The sequence below is a fragment of the Ambystoma mexicanum genome, chromosome 12 (assembly GCF_040938575.1).
Source record: "Ambystoma mexicanum isolate Mex_15411 chromosome 12, UKY_AmexF1_1, whole genome shotgun sequence".
In the NCBI taxonomy this organism is placed as follows: Eukaryota; Metazoa; Chordata; class Amphibia; order Caudata; family Ambystomatidae; genus Ambystoma; species Ambystoma mexicanum.
In genome coordinates, this window is record NC_090936.1 from 453,025,668 (window position 1) to 453,045,671 (window position 20,004).

The 20,004-nt window shown below is 45.2% G+C and overlaps 1 protein-coding gene across 17 annotated transcripts in view; it reads right to left on the reverse strand.

Annotated features, from left to right (window-relative positions):
- MICAL3 (microtubule associated monooxygenase, calponin and LIM domain containing 3) overlaps positions 1-20,004 on the reverse strand; it is a 2,299,897-nt gene that overhangs the window by 2,264,987 nt on the left and 14,906 nt on the right. The window contains exon 2 of one of the 17 annotated variants that reach the window (XM_069628664.1): positions 17,042-17,165. The exons of the other annotated variants lie outside the window; for them this stretch is intronic. The gene's annotated coding sequence lies outside the window, so the exon portion shown is untranslated. The remainder of the gene's footprint in view (positions 1-17,041; positions 17,166-20,004) is intronic. 17 annotated transcript variants of the gene reach the window in all.

Here is a 20,004-nt window from a genome sequence, read left to right on the forward strand (position 1 = left end):
AAACCCTACTTACCTTTTCTTCATGCTGTGTCCCTGTGGCGCCAGTTCCCTTTTACTTCTGTGATCGGGAACCGGCGCCGCAGGGTCCTTTTCTCCTTTTTTTTTTACGGGCAGCTGTAGCGGTTTCTCCTGCAAACCCTGCTCACTATAATGTGACACCCCCGCAGCCCGTTTTTTTTTCTTGGGGGTGCTGCAGGGCTGTCCCCCGCAACACCCCACTCACTATACCACACAGTATAGTTAGCGGGGTGTTGTGGGGGACACCCCCGCAGCCCCTGTTTTTTTTTAACTTACCTACAATGCATACCACCAAAGGTTCGAACTTTTGGTGTTCGGACCTTTGGTGGTATGCATTTTTGGACTTTTTGTACAGTCTGACCTTTTTCTTTTGGTCTGATGGTACAATTCGGTCTGGGAGCCTAGCTGTAGTTTAGAAAGGGGCTGGTAGAGACAGACCCAGGAAGGAAGGCTTGTAGGGGTGGATCCTTCTGCCTCTCCCGTGGCTGCCACCTATGTAATCTGAAAGATCATGCAGAAGAAAGGGAATGGTTTAGCCTTGCGGTATGGGACCCCGGAAAGCCCTCACAGGAGCAGAAGGAGGTTTTGGGACTCTGTCTGGCCCGTCCTCCGAGAATAGTGAGGAAACTCCTGTGGGACTTTGGAACTCAGGTGGCAGAGGCATGCAAGCCTAACCATTCACTCTGAGAGTGGACAAGATTTTGTGTAAGAGACATTTTTTGTAAACGGACTTTCCTGTGATTTGTTGTTTCTCTGGTAAGATCGTGTTTATATTAAAATTGGTTCACCTTTGTATACAGTCACAAAATAAAACTCTTGAACTTTGAGCCCCTGGTCTTGGCATGGTTCTGATTTGCAAATGGCCGCTATGCGGCACACCGTTTAGCAGATGAGCTAGCCCTAGAAAGGAAGTTACTGTTGAGGGAAGACCAGTGTGATCCTCTGCAAGGAGTACGAGATAAAAATGCGAAAAGTACAAGGAAACTACACTGTAAATATGCGCCACTGCCACGAGGGCATTTTAGCCACGAAATGTCAGGAACAGCGGATGTTTGTTAAGGTGTAGGTCATAATGTTGGCTGAGGTGTTCACTTTTTGTTTATTCATTTTCCAAAGGAGATAATCATTAAAAATATACTGACTCTCACGCCAGTTATGTGCCTTGAAACAAATTTATTTTTGACATAATATGATCAAACAATACACTTACACACAATTCATTGTAGGTTAGCCCTGGTGTTGCTAGATTATGTGGGGATGCGCCCTAAAGTGACAAATGCCATTAGATTTCTTAAGGGAGTTTTCTGTAGAGAGGGTATACCTGAAAATGTTAATATTTACCTGTGTGGTCCAACCAGTTTCTGAAGGCACGCAAAATCTTCTTGAATATTTAAAAAATAAACTTTGTAATGTAGCTTTTTATCATCTTCTGTCTGTCTAACAGTTTGGGAACATTCCAACAGGGTCCTCAGGGTCTGCATACAGTTAACACCGCAGAATATCAGTGATGTTTAGGAAGAAGCATGAACGATGCTGAAAGCTTATAAGAACGCGAGACATTCCATCATTGCTGTGCCTCAGTGTAACTCTGACGAGAGAAAAGCTGTGCCTTTGAGCAAACCCCTGTGACTGTTTGCTAAAAGAGGAAAACAGGCGTAGCAATTTCCAGGTACATTTATCACAGGTGTGTTATGGAATAGTGTCTTGCCAGGCGGTCAGCAGGGTGTTGCACGTTGCTAAGGAAGGTGTCAAATCGCCAACGTTCCAAGTGAGTCATTTATTTGAAATAGAATTTCCTTGTCTGCCCGTCAAAGGATTATGCACATTTAGTGAACCTTTTCGAGGAATTGAAATGTCACAATCTCCAGTTCGCCCTAATGGTTGGAAAGTTTGGAATGTGCCGAGTAGAGATATTCTGGGTAATTACTTGCTGGCAATACAACTAATAGGTGCATCTGGACCGAGTCCGAGTGTGACCAGAACGAACAAAAGGTGTCTTTTCCTGGCTGGAAACCGGCGAGGAAAAGAGTGAGGCTGATGCAATGGGCACAGGGCTGCAAACATTTGTCAATAAGGTACTGAGTGTTTCTCCTTCACAAATGGTTACATCTACGATAGGGGGCGGAGGAGGGCGAGTAAAGCTCCAGGGGCATTGGTGCAGTACTCCGGTGCATTACAGAGAATGCATTTCCACCCTCTGAAGATTCTATGTTCACCAACGTAATCTTTGTGGAGCATAAACCTTTGCCATAATTGTACATGTTTCAGTATTGTGTAACGAGGAGGGCGTGTTCCATTCTCCTTTTGTCTGCACTTATGATTGGCCATTATTCCAGGCCATGCATTTATTATCCCACGTGTAATGTAATGCAGTTCTGGGGTCTGCGTGGGCTCGAGGAGCGAGTAACACAGGACATTTCATTTAGTGCATGTGCGCTGTGGTGTTTGGTGTCTGCGCGCGGCGAATTACGCTGCCTTGACCTTTTCACCTTGCCTTTGGTATGTGAATGGCACTTCGGTGTTAGGAACAGAGGAAATAATGTTTACCCTGCAGATTTGTGTGAAGCCACAACGCTTCGGTTTCTTAAAGGGACAGCACCAGCAACTGTACCACAACCATGAACGCATGCATAGCTGCTGCTGGAGGATAATGGAAACTTTGTATCACTGTTGTCATTCATTCTAATGCTGCCCTGTACAGGAGCCTAGTCATTGAAAAAAGATAGGCATTTGGCGTCATGTGACCACGCCCTCACATTTGACGGATATAAGCCAACCCACTAGATGTCCCCACAGTCAGAGAGGTGAACCGGTCACAGGCGGAAGTAAAGACTGCAGCCCAAGTTACACAGTGGCATAGCTCTCAACTCACACGCTTTTGGTGGGTGACACCCGCCTTATAAAGGGCTGACTCACCCACCAAGCCTCCTGCAAGCCCATTCATTCCAATGGGGCTCTCACCCGCCAAAAACAAAATCGGGTTATTTCTCCCGCCTTTGCGACACAAATGTTTGAGAGCTATGCATTGGCCCTGTGATCAGAGGGAGCACCACAGGAGAGAAAAGAAAATACCACACAAGTGTTCCCTGGCTGGCCTGTGTATCTGTGACACACCTAGAAACTGACCCGCAGGCAGAGCTTTCAGTCTGCACGCGGTAGCACCACAGCAAAGCTACCTTGCGCGTTTCCCCCCCTTCACTAATCTATTCCTCTCATCCCTCTTTCACATCAGTAGGGGTTTTATATAGGTCTTCTCCGACATGTTTGATGACCTTCCTGCACATGTGACTGTAAGAAAGATGCAGCAGGGTTGTTAAAGAGAGTGAGAGCTGTTGTGAGTTGACTGGCGAGCATCGGTGTTGCTGTGAGCCCCCTCTCGCTACAGACTCAGTCGGAGACCGGTGTATGCAGTTCGGGCTCCCCGGTCGCTCTAACGCGGCCGTGAACACCCTGTTTATTTATAGTGCAACGTCACTCCGCCGCGTGCTGAACCCCTAAAGGGGCAGCACCACAAGAGCGGCGGGTGCGAAACCTGTGGTGTGTTGATGGAGGTAGGCCAGAAAGTGCCTGAGGGCACCACTGGGTAGTGGGGAAATAGCTGCTTGCCAAGAAAATGATGAAAATTGTGAGTCAGAAGTTTGTAGTGGAATTTATTTGACTCTGTATCGGTTTTGTGGTTTCAGCACAGCAGAGTCCCCCATTACACAGTGTACAATGATCTTCGTCAGCATGTTGTGTTCAGGTTCCTGATATTTAGTATAATGAAGTATTATGGCGACAGCTCTGCTATTTAAAACCTGACCATGTAAGATGCAGTATGTGCGTTTGTTTCACAGGGATAGCGCTTCTGTCAAAAGGTTGCTCCCTTTAGGGTGCAGTATGTGTATTTGAGGGGATTAGTTCTTAAGCCTGACCCGGCTTCCCGGCTTCCCGGCTTCCTTCCTTCCTTCCTTCCTTCCTTCCTTCCTTCCTTCCTTCCTTCCTTCCTTCCTTCCTTCCTTCCTTCCTTCCTTCCTTCCTTCCTTCCTTCCTTCCTTCCTTCCTTCCTTCCTTCCTTCCTTCCTTCCTTCCTTCCTTCCTTCCTTCCTTCCTTCCTTCCTTCCTTCCTTCCTTCCTTCCTTCCTTCCTTCCTTCCTTCCTTCCTTCCTTCCTTCCTTCCTTCCTTCCTTCCTTCCTTCCTTCCTTCCTTCCTTCCTTCCTTCCTTCCTTCCTTCCTTCCTTCCTTCCTTCCTTCCCTCCCTCCCTCCCCTGTCCTCTTTGGATGTTTGAGATGTCCACCTTACCTATATGGAGAGGACCTCTGCTTTTCAATTCTCAAATCGGTCTGTCTCTTTTCAGGAATCCATTGGTGTCACAGGGCGCTTCTGCCTCTTGGAGTTGGTGCATCAAGGAGACTGTCCCCCTTGCTTGTTTACTTCTTCTTGGACCCCGTAACCTCGAGTTCTGCTCTGGGTATGTCTAAGAGGGGTATGGTCACATCCTGGGCAGCGGGGGGATTGGCCTTTCTGGCAGAGGTTTGCAGGACGGCCACTTGGGCTTCTCAGGGTATCTTCACTCAGCATTATGGACTACACCTTTCTGGGCAGGCTGGGCATGGTTTTTCATCTGCAGATCTCCGAGCAGCTCTGTGGACATGTTCTCGTTCTCCTGCTCTGGTAATAAAGATCACTGGGCCTGGGTGAGCAGCACGTTTGGGTCTGTCTTTTCTTTCAGAGCTTCAGGTCTATCAGAGGTCTTTGGTTTACTACAAAATAATGCAATGGAACTAGGAAGAGTGGCTCGGGGGCAAAGCACTGATTACCTTCTGGTTATGCTCATTACACCTAGTACTATTCTTACTAATCCCAGTTCAGACAGGTGCCGCAACCTTCCCAGGCACTGCGCTCCACCTGACTCCTTGGGTATGGAATTAGGATGTGCATGGTTGGGAAGCCCTCCTCTATCCCCCAGGTGAGTGGGCGTGAGACGGCCTTATGATAATGGAAAGAGGAAAAGGGATTTCATTAGGAATATGATTGGGGGAAGGCTAAAGGTCTTCTAAAGTATGGATTGTGACAGGCAGGAGTAGGACTAGGTGTAATGAAGATTACCAATAAGTAATCAGAGTATTTCTAATCACAGCAGTTCACACAGATATTAGAAAACACATCTGCAGATGATAAAATATCCACAGGCACAAACAGACCTGACCAGTGTTGAAAGCGTCCCCTTCCATTCGTTTGGATTCTGCTGCTTTACTGGCAAATAATGAATACATTGATTATATGTTACCACCACCGAATGAATGGCATGGGCTGACTTGCAGTGCATTATGGGAGAGGCAATACCAGCTTTAAAATGGAATAGTATCAACCCTTAGTGGCCTTTTACAACTTGGAGGATGACAGCACCTTAACTTGGCTGTAGGTTTTCCATTATAAATGCATCATGGAGAGACACGTTTGGTGCACATTCTCATGATGACGCGTTATTGAAAGGTAAAGAGGGTTTAAGCAGAAATGGCAAGGCTCACAATTGACATTTTTGGGACCCTTAGATAAGAAACTAAACAAAATCTAAAAAGTTGCTTTTCTTAAATGAGGCATGATATAAATGCATGTAAATATGTGAGTCTTTCGTGCGTGCTTGGGTGAGGTCGTGAAAAGAATGCACGTTACCACCGTAATTGTCTTAAAGTGCAGAGCCTTGTCTGTATAGAGGCGATTTGTTCCACTGCCCAGGTTGGCATCCAGAACGTAGTCTGTGATGGGAAAGTGTGGGAAAAGTCAGGGAAACAAAAACGTACTGATTTAATTCACAACGAAAACATAAGGGTGGGTGATAGTGATTTGACCAGAAGAAAATGTAATCAAAAGAGACAAGAGCGTCCCATGTTGGCCGACAGAACTTTCAGGAAACAATTACTATGGTGGTGGTGGTTGGAGTATATTGTTAAGTCATGTTGTGCATGCGAGACGCCCTTGAGGTGTGATCAAGAGTTCCCGGCAGTTGTGGGGGACATTAACCAGATAATTGTTATGGGATGCCGTCAGGGTTTGAAAGCATTAGCTTTTTTATTTTTTTTATGACAAAATGATGCAGGTAATTCTGTCACTGAAAGGGAGTTCTGCTAATCAGACCTCCCTTTCATAATGTTCCGTTATAGTGTGCAACTGTGCCTTGCTGTAACCAGTCTCCTTACATCTACAGCGCCATCTCACAATAATACATAGCAGGTTCAAAGATCATCTGTGCATCCCTGACAACTGCTGAAACACAAAGTCACTGCAGGCAGGTCTGGCATTTTAACTTTCTGCACCTCTGCTCTAAATTCAAGTGATTGTGGAATCTAGAAGGTCATGGGGCATGTAAATCTGTAAATACAAGCCATGCCTGATTTTGCATGGTAACTGCTAGAATGACAAAACACAGCAATTTGATATCTCACCAGTGTCAGGTCTGTTAGCAGGGCCTAACTATGACAGGATGGGTGCATATTGGTCTCTCGGCAGACCGTCTCCACCTCTGCCATGTGGATCAATAGCCAGAATGCTGCCCTTTGATTCCCCAGCAGAAGGGGTAAAGCTTTCCCCCGAGGGGATAGACACTTCCCCCAGGAGGTCTTCTGATAATCGTGCTTCAGAGGCAGCAATGGCATAACAAAGTCTGCCTCAATGCAGGGAGTGACCACTGGAGTTCCTTTGATGCCAGCAAGCATGGGACAGGGGCAGGGTTAATTTAGCAACAGAGTGAAGGTAGGCCTGAAGAAGGGTAGCACCATCTTGGTTTCTGTTAGGACGTGCTTCCTTTTACCTGTCCCCTTCAATTCCTGGAGGCACAGTATGCTGGGTGTGATGTCATAAGGCAAAGGGCATGTGTTACAACAGGGAGTGAACCCCTTAGAGCAGGTTTGTTTTGGATCAACCCCCCCTTGTGGCATATTGCCTCTAAAAGGAGGGGGACGCTCCCTCATTAGTTGATTCATTTTTGGCCCATCAAGGGAAGAAGTAAGATATAATTTTGTACCTCTTTTGGGAATGCCGTCCATTCCAATCCAAAGTCCTCTACCATAGAGCTGCGGACAGAAGGCAGAGGAGTTCGCTGCACGTCCATCTACCTCTTTCCCGGCAATAAGGTTCGGAGATTTTATTTGCGTATTTGCGTTTTCACTTAAACCAGCTACCCACCTTAGAACGTATAGGTAGCTGGAAGAAAATTGGATCGGATCAGACCTCGAATTGTTGACTTTGCAAGCGTTCATGTACTTTGGAAACATTTACGCACTTGATTCTAGAATGTCTGAAACTAATCAACATTAGAACATGCCCTTTCAAATCTGTAGCACCAGACAGAACAATCTGGTTGAGTGAAATGTTTTGGTCAAGTCTAATGTGGAGATAGCGTTTCGCCAATCCTTGCACTGTATAGATTCTTTTCTGAAGTGTTCAAGATCATTGATGAAGGACTGTAAACTGAAGTAGCAAGGTCTGTGTTCAATATTGATTTCTTTTGAATTTGTATTGATTTCTTTCTTGGAGTTTTAACTTTTACATGTAGTTTGTATTTACATTTTGTGTTTTCTTTTTCAACTATATGAAGTCAAAGGAATTCTGGCCCCTTACGATCACCATGGAACAGTGGGGGTGGCTGCTGTTCGACCAAGGCCTCACTGCTGGCTGCGCTGGAACCAATACCTAGTTCATTGTGGCTGAAGGGTCCCCTGTAAGTGCCAGTTCTCCTCCCTGGAGTGGGGGTACAGAGCAGAAGGACTCACCCTGCACCTGGAGAACCTGAATTGTACCTTCCAGCGACCCATATGTCAAGGAACAGCTCTGGACCCTGATTCCCACATTGAACCTGTGTTTGCCATACCAACCCTAACATCACTGGTCTGTCAAAATGTTCTTCTTGCCATCTGCTATTGATAATAATAATAATAATTTAGTATTTATATAGCGCTGCGAACCCTCAGGTATCTGAGCGCTGCTTATTATTACCCACGGTGTGTGGTGCTCATTTATGAACCTCGGAAGGATGAAAGGCTGAGTTTGGCCCTGCCGGGATTCGAACCTGAGTCAGCAGGCTCTGCAGAGATGTCAAAGCGAGCTCTACTCGCTGTGGTATCGGACCGGCTGCCTGCCTTGACCGCTTTACTTGTTGGACCCAGTCAAAGAGCTCACCAATCCGAAGCTGAATCTTCACCTTAGGAAGCACCTAGAAGCCCAGCTCGATGATGTCGAGCCCCCAAAGATAAGAAAACGGTACTGTGAAGAGGCCCTGCCCCCTGGTCCCCTTTTGTGACAATAGTGAGTATGAAGCCCCCCTTTTCTGCCTTTATGTTATAAAACATTCTTAAACATTGACATTGTGTCACTTAAGTAATTGAACACCTCTGCCTATGTACACAGCATGCCATGCTACATAAATCTGCAGTTTCTGTGCTTTTTTTCAGGGGTGTCGTTTTGCTAGTGTTTTTAGTTAGTTGTCTGCATTTAATTGTTTCATTTTTTTATTTTTATTTTTTACTTGTATTTGGTTTAAATTAAACCTTTACAAAACAATCTATCATAAATAGATATAAAACAAGCATGACAGCATTTAAAACAAATGATCAAAAAACTCAAGCACACAGAAGCAGTGGTCGAAGTAGGCAGGAGCGGTTGAGAGCGGTGCTCCTCTACTTTTTTAAATTACGTTTTACAGTTCCTATACTTTTATGTTAAAAAGAAACCGTTGCGGAATTGTTTTGTTTTAAAATAAAAGTGTAGGAAAAAGTTGAAACTTGCACTTCAGGGCACTGCACGGAATGTTCCCTTAACAGCAGGCACATTTGTTTAGGGGGTTTGGATTGCGCGTGGCAGGGGCATGTAGATGGGGTTTGTGGGGGTGGGGGCAGTCCAGCAGGGAACACAGTTGCACTACTTCTTTTCATACACTTCGACCACTGCAGAGAAGAGAAAAAGAAATAATTAATTTAAATTGTTTTATATATATTTGTATAGAACCTTGATTGAACGGTCTTCTCTTTTGGAACCATTGTACTAAAGATGTTTGGATTGCAAATGTTATCAGCTCACACAAACCTCCTTGAGATACAACCAGCCCTCAGCCTGCACTACCAAAAGAGGAGAAGGCGGTATACCTTCTGAGCTGTGCCCATTTCAACTTTATGATGGGGATCACTGCTGGTTTAGTAGTAGTGTGGGGCTGAGTAGGCGGTTTGTCCTATGCCAGTAGGCGGTTTGTTCACTTCTCAGCCCGTTGGCTCCTGCAGAGCTATAGTTATTACATCACAATAATCATATTGGACCCCCTCCTCCTGATGGCCGGAGAGAGTTCTGGAAAAGCTGAGACTCTGATGGAGGCGTCAGAGTCAGGAATTGGTGATGTGCAGAATGAATAGTGGGGGACACAAAGGAGACTTTGACAAAAAGGTCCCGCCCCCTCCTGAGCCATACCATATTGGCCTCATGTGGAGAAGAGAGAATCAGTGTTGTCCTTGTAAGTACTGAATTGCAATAGAATACAGTATGAGCGGATTAAATTAGAGGTAAGTTTTCAAACTAATGCAAAAAGCAGGCGAAGTCAAAGGAGACATTCACATTAAGGACAACATTCTAGTCGGGCAACTGTCCATTATAAGGACCGTATGGAGAGGCTGTCTGGCACCTTAAGCACAGGTTTTGGGACCTTCTGGCATTGTCTAAGTGTATTCAAATGATGGCAAAGTAGCAGGGGAGCACACACTTTTGCAATTGGTCCCAAGGTGCCGAACGGCTACGTCCTATAGACAGGAAAGCTGGGAGGATCTACCGGCACTCTTAAATGAGGGTGGCTTTTGGTCTCCACTGGGAGCAAGGGCATGGACAGGGCTGCCTGGAAGTTCTTGATGCCGGCTTGGAGCGATATGTGGATGGTAATGGTGGTGTGGGTCCTTGCATTCATCTTGGCCTGAAGCTGGACTCTTCTGGGAGGTAATCTGCACAAGCCATCATTTTCTCCCCCTTTCAACCTGTGCGGCTATTACCTTGTCCTGTTAATACAGACCAGCAGTGTAATCTTAGATTCAAAAGGCATTGTAGAGCATGGTCTCCCTTTTCTATTTGATTATATATGGGATCACAGAATTCCTTTTTACTGACCCTATTTCCCAATTCGTTTTGTTCTTTTCCCACCTGTTGCCCTTCATGTGGGCCTCCCCATGTCCCACTTGGCTTCTCACATACCTTCCACGGTAACCCTTAACCACAACACCTATGTATGGTGCGATGGGGCCATTTTGCTATTGGTTATTTGCGACTCTTTTTCACCGTAAATGAGTTTGTTTCATTTTCTTTTTTAGTAATATAGGACTATCCCTCCTATTTACCTTGAGTGGGATTTGATTTTAAATAAGTGATGATGCGGTATGATACCATAGGCAAGCAAAGCCATTAACAAACATAATAGGTTTGGCTTATGCAAGGTGTTCACCATTAGCCAGTTACTGACATTGTGTAACCACATCGCATAAGGTACTTCTACTGTGTAGCTGTGGGGGGAAGTTTCAAAATGTTTTCCTGAGTGTTGTACACCCCGATCCTTTACATTGTGGGTAACTTTCCCTTGATAGGACATGGGTGGAAGCCCCATAGAGAATCTGCTTTAAGCCACTCGTTCCAATACAATTGCTCGAGTCCTATGGAGGAGTCGTCTCCATCCTCACACATCCAATCATTCACTTAGTTGGGATGCTGAATATTTTTTGAGGCTGTGGTGGTTACCATTAGGGATTGCCCATATCTCAAAATACCCCGTACTTCGGCATTCATTTTTTATCCAATTCAGTATTCTGAACCCCATAGGACAAATTCTGGACCAAACAAAGAAGCATGGGTAGGGTATAATGCCGAACTTGGAAACTCATCCCAGTAGGGCAAATGGTAGGGAGTGCCAACCTTTAGGGTGAAAATGAAACCTCATTCATGGAGGTCAAGATTTAACCTCAAAAACGTGCCAAGATATCTGAAGGACTCTTGTTTCACTTGCATCTGGCAGTCGACCAGAATGTGTTTGGCTGCACATCAAAATTCACTGCTCATTTAATTTGGGTCAACAATGGAAACCTAGCTCACATGGTGGCCATGATTCTTAGTCCCAACAGGCATGGATGTCCAAAGGTCCTGATTCTTTCCTGTGAGAACCAGGGCTACAAGTTCCCCTACAATGCGTTTCCTATTCAATTAATTTGTCTGAAGGACAAAGCACTTCTGCGTCCCAAACAGCCCAATCGATTACAATTTCTGTTTCCCAAGCATAACATATACAATCAAAGAACAAAACGGCTTTGGGCCCTTCAATTACTAACATTCATATAAGAAGCTGGGTATTAGATGCCAAAAACGAAAACATTGAACGTGTATTGCAAATGTGTTGTTATAGGATGTGCTTAGAATATATACCAAAGGTTGGGCATGACACATCAGAAACTGGCATATCACAGGCCTATCCTAGTTTACATATTGGATATTATACCCAGAGGGGCTAATTCACAAAAAGGCAACAGCCCTCGCACTCTTAAAGTTGTGTAATCTACACCCGAGTAAAATTAACATGAGTGACAACATGAAATAATGCAGGTCCTTTGTGAATCTGCTCTGTGGGGCTACCTGGGGAGTTACCGAGCACTCTGCTGAGGTGAAGCAGGAAACAAATGTCATTGAACTGGTCTCTCACAATGTCTCAGACACTTTCTCCCTCTCTTTAACAGCCTCTCACTCAAGTCCCCACCCTCCTTGCCTTCGTATGTTCACTCTCATTTGCTCGCTCCCTGTGAAGAGTTCAGAGATACACATTGAGAAGAGATTTGAATAGGTAATGTAAGGAGGAACAGGCCTCAAGAAATACACTTGACCCCTCACAGTCTCCAGGACTTTATAGGGCCGATGGCTATTGTATCATTTTAATAGTACTCACGCATGAGGGCGAGTGCTCCTTCTGTGATGTTTGTTTGCTTTGAGAGGGGTCGAATATGCGGGCCAGAGAATAGCTCCTTGTAATACATCCGCTAAACTGTCTGGTGATGATTTTCACGTTCCAGCCATACAGAGAGCAATGTGTAATGTAAACAAATGGCAACTGCAGAAAATGAAGTGAGGGCTAAACAGAGGTCCAGCAGGAGAGGAGCTGTGAAGAGCAGGGACAGGTGGAAGGCACTACTTTGATTGTGCAGGCAGGCTGTAGTTGGCTGCAAGAAACTGCAGCAGCACAACCTTTATACCCTTGCCTGTGGCAGCAGCATGCCAGCATGCCCAAGCAGTCACTTGTGCACAGCACCAGATAAGGCCCCAAGGCCCTGCTACACCCCAGAATAAGGATTCACAGCAAACTCTAAGCAGCATGCCCCTATGGTCCTGCCCACAGAGAGCTCCCAAGTTATCAAGTGCTGTTTTTGATATTGCATAGTGGGGCCTGGTGTTGCATTTCAAATGGCATAATAACGACTGCAAGTTTCAGAATGCAAAGGACAAATGAGGACTGAATGCACTGCACACAAAATATATTGGAAAGCACAAGATCTCCAGCTTGCACCAAACATGTCGCTGTAAAAGCATTTCCTGATGTGCTGCAGAATGAACTACATTGTAGCAGCATGCTCTGCAGTCAATGCTGCACTGCTTCAAAAGGAACCCTGAAGCGGTATTCCCCTGCAATTAGGGTTGTAGACGACCCAATGTAACACAGACATGACATTTCAAGGTATAGGATTTAATTTAGCAAATGGCTACTAGGTAGGTTAGTCCATGTAATTCAGGTGAATTGAAGAAAGACTATGGGCCTCATTACGAGTTTGGAGGTAGCCATGCGCTTAATAAGGGCATGGCTGCCTTCAAACTCGTGTCCGGGTTCCGTGAATGAGGAATTACTGGGCCATTCCGACTTTGGAGGGCCCGGTATTTCCCCATTCAGGGAACCCGGACCCGGACAAACCCCATTCCCATTTGAGCCCCCATAGGGCTCAATGACAGTGAGGAGCATGCTAACAACGGGCCCGTTAATGACAGGCCCGTTGTTAGCATGCTAGTTCCCTCGTGGGACCCGCAAAGGACTTCTGGTCTGACCGGACATCCAGAGCAGGTCCCGCGAGGGAACCTCGTGATAGGGCGGAATGGGTTTAACAGTGCTGGCACTGTTACCAGTGCCGTTAAACCCATTCCGCCAGGGTCGTAATGAGGCCCTATGTTTTCCTGCATGCACTAACTTCTAAAATAAAGCCGTAGATGGGGAAAGTGGTGCCTGGGTAACAGGAAGGTTACTGGATTGATGTGTCCACTTATGCAAGAGATAGGGCCTCACAGCATCATGCTCCTGTCATGCATGTTGCACCAAACCAGACAATGCTTGGAGTAGCAGGCCATGTCCTTCATGCAATTTCCCGACTCCTCTCTGCACCCAACCACATGCCTGACCACATGGGTTGCTCTTGTGGGGTATAATCAAAGGCCCCAAAACCTGCAGCATTTTTATTCACAAAGGCAGATGAAATTCAAAGGTCCCTTTCACGTGAAAAACAGGATTTTTAAACACTGACACCAAAATCGGCTAACGGTTTTGCATGTGTCTTTGCAAGTTAAAACAAGACATTAGAAGAATGTTCCCCAGGCAACATAAAGATGCCAGGGAAAAGACGTGGTGTGTGTAAACAAGATGTAATTTATATTATGCTTTACATACATAATACCAGCAACAAGGGAAAGGAAAAACGTTTTTCTATGGGTCACATGAAGGTTTCATTTATGCCCAAGGCAGACCCTTTTGGCTGGTTGGTGGGCATACTTCACATAGAACTCCCCCACTGAAAGCCTGACTGCATCCCAACTATTTACAACTGCAATACAATGTTGCCCATAGGGTGTCGAAAACCAGGTTTCCCTAGGGCTGCTGTCTCTAAAGCCAGTTCTGAGCAGGCCAAATGGTCTGGCTGGTGAATATTCAGAATATAGGGGGGAGGTATGAACACAGGGGCTATAATCAAGGCTGGACTCTGGAAAGGAGAAATACAGGAACATGGAAGACTTTCATATCAAATGGTGGTCTCCTTCAGATAAGAATACAAGATGCCAGATGTCTGTGGTAGGGGGATCTCTGTGTAGCAAATGCACCCCCCCCCCATTTATGATCTGAACCCTGCACCTCAAACAACAAAGAGACTCATAAAAACACTGGCCCAGACAAATGGCTTGGAAGAAGCAGAGTTCCTATTTGAATTAACCTAAAGATGTACTATTACTTTAAAAGGACTATTAGAACTTCAGTCTTTTTCTCAGCAACCACTGGTCCCATTGATTACAGGTTTAATTTTTTAGATAATTTCCAGGCAATTTGGTTGATATAAAACTCATCCACCTGTGACTCGGGGAACTGTAATGGCCATCTAAAATGGGTTCTGGCTGATCTGAAAATGTCCCGAAGTTAAGAGTTGGTAGAGAGTAACATTTTGGAATATGGGTAATAAATCACATGATCCTCACCATTTTAATTTTTGTAAAAATGGCAGAAAAATGACAAACGACTGTGCAACAGGATGTTGTTTTATTTATTCCCCGTGATTAGCTGAATCAGAAAATACATATATTATGGCAGTTACTAATAAATAACGTTTTTGACACATAACTAGGTTTTGCTAAAAATGTGACATGAGAACAAATGGGGATTGCAAATGGAAGCTGCCATATGTCTGTTCCAGACTCCTAAGCCAGTCCTTAGAGAGGGGATGGATTTGGGAGGAGAGAGAAGGGTAACTGACCAGTCCTATTTGCGAGAACTCTTGAAGGGTACTCCCAGATATTGTAACCTGATGGTGTCATCGCTGCTATATTAAGTGGATGCACTAGGAGGAAGGGGGAGAGCTGCTGAAACTTACCATCTGACAGCCACAATGATTCACCAAATGGGATTGCATCTGGGTGGAGCTGTCTATTGCTAGGGATCCCTAAAAAAGCTAACTGGACTCACTGGTGAAGAGCTGGGGACCATCCTTGAAAGTGGAGTGACCAGGCACCTGCACTGTCCTACCAGAGGGTTCTGACATGCAGCCGGCTTTCCTGAACTTTAAACAGAGGTTTCCTATGTAAGTAGAATTGAACCCTTTGCAACCAAAAGGTGGGGGGATCTGCTGGACTTAAATCCTTTCCCTTTATAGAGGGCGTGCAAGCAAAACTGTGTAGATCCTTAGCCTATTTAACAAAGAAATATTCATTTAATTAATTCCCCCTGGCAGAACACCACAGGGTATTTTTAAAAAAAATTGAAATTAACACAGCTCATGCCCTATGTGTGCTATAATTTAATTGAGTGACCCTCTTTATCCTGTTGAGCCGGACTTCTTTAAGAAGAGGGGTGTCTTTGTCCCTAAACTAAAAAAATCCCTAAACTGTACAGCTTCCCCAACACAGGCCTTTAAGTCAAGGGGGGGAGGGTCGGTCTGAAATCCAAAAATCTCCAATCATCCCAATGTTTGCTATCCAGCTTCCCCGACACAGGCTTTTAGGTGGAGAGTGGTCTGAAGTCCAAAATTCTTCAATCATCCTAATTTCTCTGTCCGACTTTCCAAACACAGAGCCAAAGTATGGGGTGTCTGAAAAACAAACTGCTAAATCAGCCTGTTTATTTTAGAGCAAAAGTGTGTGTGAAATAATAATTGCATATGCACACATTTGTAAAAGTAAATTGCTAGCCATTTAAGCTTGCAAGAAAATCGAAATTGCACAGCATTGCATATGTAATCGTTTTTTGTTTATTGACCAGTTTAATTATTTCTTGAAGTGAAATTTGTAGAAAGTAAAGAATTGTGATATGTGTTCCTTTCCCAACCCATTGGTGTAATTTATTTGTGTAACAAGAAGTTAATTGTGAGCCACAAAGAAGGTGGCGTGTATAGTTTAGTGTGATTTCTATTACCTATAATGTAAATAAATAAATATATTTCCTGGACACCAGCCTGGTTCTTGGCTCATTGGTAGCTCAGAGGCAGGGATACAAGGGTTATTAGATGAATTGGAGATAGGGCTGAATAAAAGAACTAACATGAAACCGTTTATTGTGTGACATCTAGATTGGGGATGGAATGAACTTCCTTGTGTTGAGGACGGGTTCTCAAAAAATGGTTACACTCTCTACCAGAGCCTGGCCAGCCCTGCTAAGCCTGGTTTGGCCAAATGCACACATGCATCCTAATCCTATTCCATTCCATCCAAAACTCTGGATTTCAGTCTTCCGAGGGCGTTCCCGCTAACAGCACTCGGAGATTCTAATAATGGTAAAAGGCACTTTATAAATGACAAGTACAATACAACACAGTACAATACATAAACAAGACTAGGCCCTGCGGAAGAACCCCTTTGTTGTTCTTCCTCTTGCTGCGTCAAAAAGGACAGATGTACATCAAGTTTCTGAGATTCTTCCTTTCCCTACCTTGGTCTCAGTGTCTTGCAACACAGTATGAGCTGCTATGGAGAAGAGTTTAACTCTCCAAAAGAAGCCTGCCCTCAGGAGTAGGGAAGGATGGGTAAACTGTGTCGGGATGTGGATGTGAAATGTAAGGGACACTGATCTAGTGCGCAGGGTTCTTCTGCGGCACTTATTTGGGAACATGTTCAATATTAGAATGATGCTGTAACTTCCCTCGTTGCAGCAAGTTTTTGATGAAATGCTGGAACTGTAGTGTTTTATGCAAGACGTGCATGATGAAATTCTGCACCCACACCTTTTTAAAGCAGTAGGGGTATTTGCAGCATCATGCATGCATATTTATCAAGGAGGGCTGAGTGTTTGAATTTTGTAGACTCATTTGTCTCAGCAGGTTTTGTTTTTCATTGGGTCGATAGGACTTTTGCAGAAGAGTAATTTGCGAGCAATCAATGGAGACGCCCCGCAGGGCATTATCAACCACATCTCTGAATAAGGAGGACATGAAGTGTTTTTAAGCACATATGAAATGGAATGCACATGCAGTGACTGTCGGGCAGGCCAGAGGCAGAGTACCTTCCCCAAGGGCCAAGCTCACCTGTGATGGGATGTGGCGTGCTGCCTCCAACTCTCACTCGTTGTTGCTCCGTGTGCTCTCTCTTTCAGGACAGGTCTGCATATTTTTGTCTGGGTGGGCCCATCTAGGAACACTACCAGCACCTCTAAACCCCACACAGAAAAATCACTTCAGCGGTCATCATGTTATTGTTTCAATAAAAATATATGATCCCATCCAGTTCATGAGTAGAGTAGATAAACTAAGTTACTCGACCGGCAGTTCTGGCAGAATTGGAAAGATTTGTCAAGGCCTGTGAGTGTTAGCATGAAACATTGCAGCGTTGGAACCACTGCCAAGTATGTTCAGAAACTGTTTTACAGACAAGCAAGCACACAAGTGAAATGAAGTGTACACATTGTAGGCACCCATGACAGACTGCCAAAGTGCTGAAAGATGGCTTGCTTGAAGAACTTGAATGGGGAGAAATGCAATTTAGAACTTGAATTCCTTTCTGTGGCTCAGTGGACACCGTTCTCAGTTACCGAGCTAGCAGTACTATATGTGCATGAAAAGGTGATCTGCATAGGGAAGAAGAGTGTGGGTGGTGGAGGAGAGGAAAGGGGAATGATGGTACCTGCACATATGAGGTCAATACCCTCTCAGTGTTCACCTTTGAGTTTACAGGTGGTGCCCCAGGGCCATAGGGCTCCAAAGGAGCCCCAAAGCTAAGCAGGCAGTGGTGGAGCCAGCCACTGGCTTAGGAAGGTTTGAGGCAGGGGAAAGCAGCACTCTGCCGTGATGCTCAGCCCGTGGCGCTGAGGGGAAAGAGGCTTCAACCAGATCCTGCCAAATCTATCACCTGTGGGAGCAGAAGGTTTGAGTTTAAGCATCCATTAACAGGCAGCAGCAGTAATGTGATGGAGGACATAAGCCTGCCCTGCCCATAACAATACATCCCCATGATGAAGACAAGGGGCTCATTATGAGTTCTCCGGTCTGGAAAAGATTCCAGTAATTCCGGCACTGGCATTTTTTCCGGACCGGAGAAACACAAGTTGCCCGTTGGGGGCAGTGATCTACCGGCAGTCCTGACCTGCCGGTAGTTCAGGCCCCTACTGGAAAATTAATGTCGGAATCACCGGCACTGGTTCTACCAGTGCCGGTAATTCAGGCAATCCCATCCCATGGAGCCCATGGAATCCCAATGGAATGGGAATTTACCTGCATCTCTGCCGCTGTAATATCCCGGTATTACCGGGAAATCAGGCGGCGGAGGTGGTAAGAGCAGTTTCCCGGTATCCTGCTTAAATTACCAGCTAGATACCGGGAAACTTGTAATGAGCCCCAATGACTTAAGCACAGCTCAGCCTTTAGATGGCTCACACCTCCTGATGATTAGAATCTCTTAGTGAAACGAAATAGCCTCTGAATTGGGGAGAAAGATGGATATAATGGGCCAAAGGAAGACGTCATAGATATTCAGCCTCCTGGTCTCAAAGAAAGGGGGGAGAGGGTCAACAGTGCAATGGGTTAATGCGGTTACTGCAGCTATCTATGTTTAACACATTCAGTTCCTTGTGCAACACTGATGCACGTTTGTCTGTTATGCTGGTACCTGTAGTCACCTCCCCGCGAAAAGGGGTCCTGTTTGATTCCGAGCACAAGTAACTTAGCAACACTGACGCCTATGCTTCAGATGCTTTCCATACTCTTTTCAGGACAGGTGGGAGCAGGTAGACAGCTTATGCCTGTAGCGGGTTACTGAGGCTAGGGAGCACTAAGCAAAGACAAAAGTGGCAGTGGGCTTTCTGGCACTTGGTGGGGCATTGGGTATTCTGCCACTCAAAACGTCCTCCAATGCCCCCCACCATCTTGCACATGTTGAGGCTAGCTCTGCTCCTGATGACAAGTTTAACTGTGAAGGAAGCATTCCTATTTCGGGATGTTCTGCCTGGTTTCTTTCAGTTTTAAGGAAATCTGTAAACACCTAGCTATTTCGTATAATGGTGTATGTTGCTAGCTGCCAAATGACTCCCTCTCATGCTCAACAGCTGCAGTCAGTACCGACTTCCCTTTTGCAAAGAGAGGTTTGCATGCAGAGGTACATAAACCCATGCTTATAATGGATCAAATGTAGCCGCAGGCCCTAGAATACAAGGTTGTGTTGGCTCAAACCCCAGTACGGCTGATGGCATCACACATGGCTACTTGGCAGATAGGGATAGACTTACTTACCAGCAATGGTCTAAACACATTGAAGAAGGCGAGTCTCTCTAGAGAGTTGCCCGCACCAAGTTCCGCCACAGTACCAATACTGGCTAGAAAGAGAGCTGTCCTAGATGCCGAGACCCAGATCCTTCCAAGGAACTTGATGCAAGATACGAGTAATAAATTACTAACTGGATATGACCTACAAGTAACTATCTATATATGCAGCCCGATATTTTATCAAAGAGCATTTAAATTGTCAATGAAGAAAATGTTGCATGAAAATACTGCTATAAAAGTGGCTAAAATACTCAATCAGTCCTGGGAAGTAACACCAACCCGGCCCTTCTCTCTCATCTGGCTGTGCTGAGATATATCCATTATAGATACCTAGAAATTCTCACACTATGGCCTTTAGCATGGACCCCAATTCAACCACGAAAAGGGAATCTGTGTTTCCATTAAAGAGACCAACAGCATTGCTGGATTCTTAGAAGCCAAGCTTGACTAAATAGCAAATCGCAGGATAGCTCAGTGGACTATGTGGTTGTCTGTTGATATGCAGCTGAGATGTTCAATTTCTGCCACGAATGACTCGGCATTACCTCATTTTAAGGTTTAAAAAAAAGTGTACCACTGATTTTGGTAATACCAACCAGTATTAATCAATGGCCTAACATTGTGCTCTTTGTGGTGTGTTGTATAGTCTTTATTATTTGCCATCTAATCAGACCCTCAGTTGTGGGCTGGACACATTCATTACAGTTGTGTGCGTCGGTCTGGCAAACCAGGTA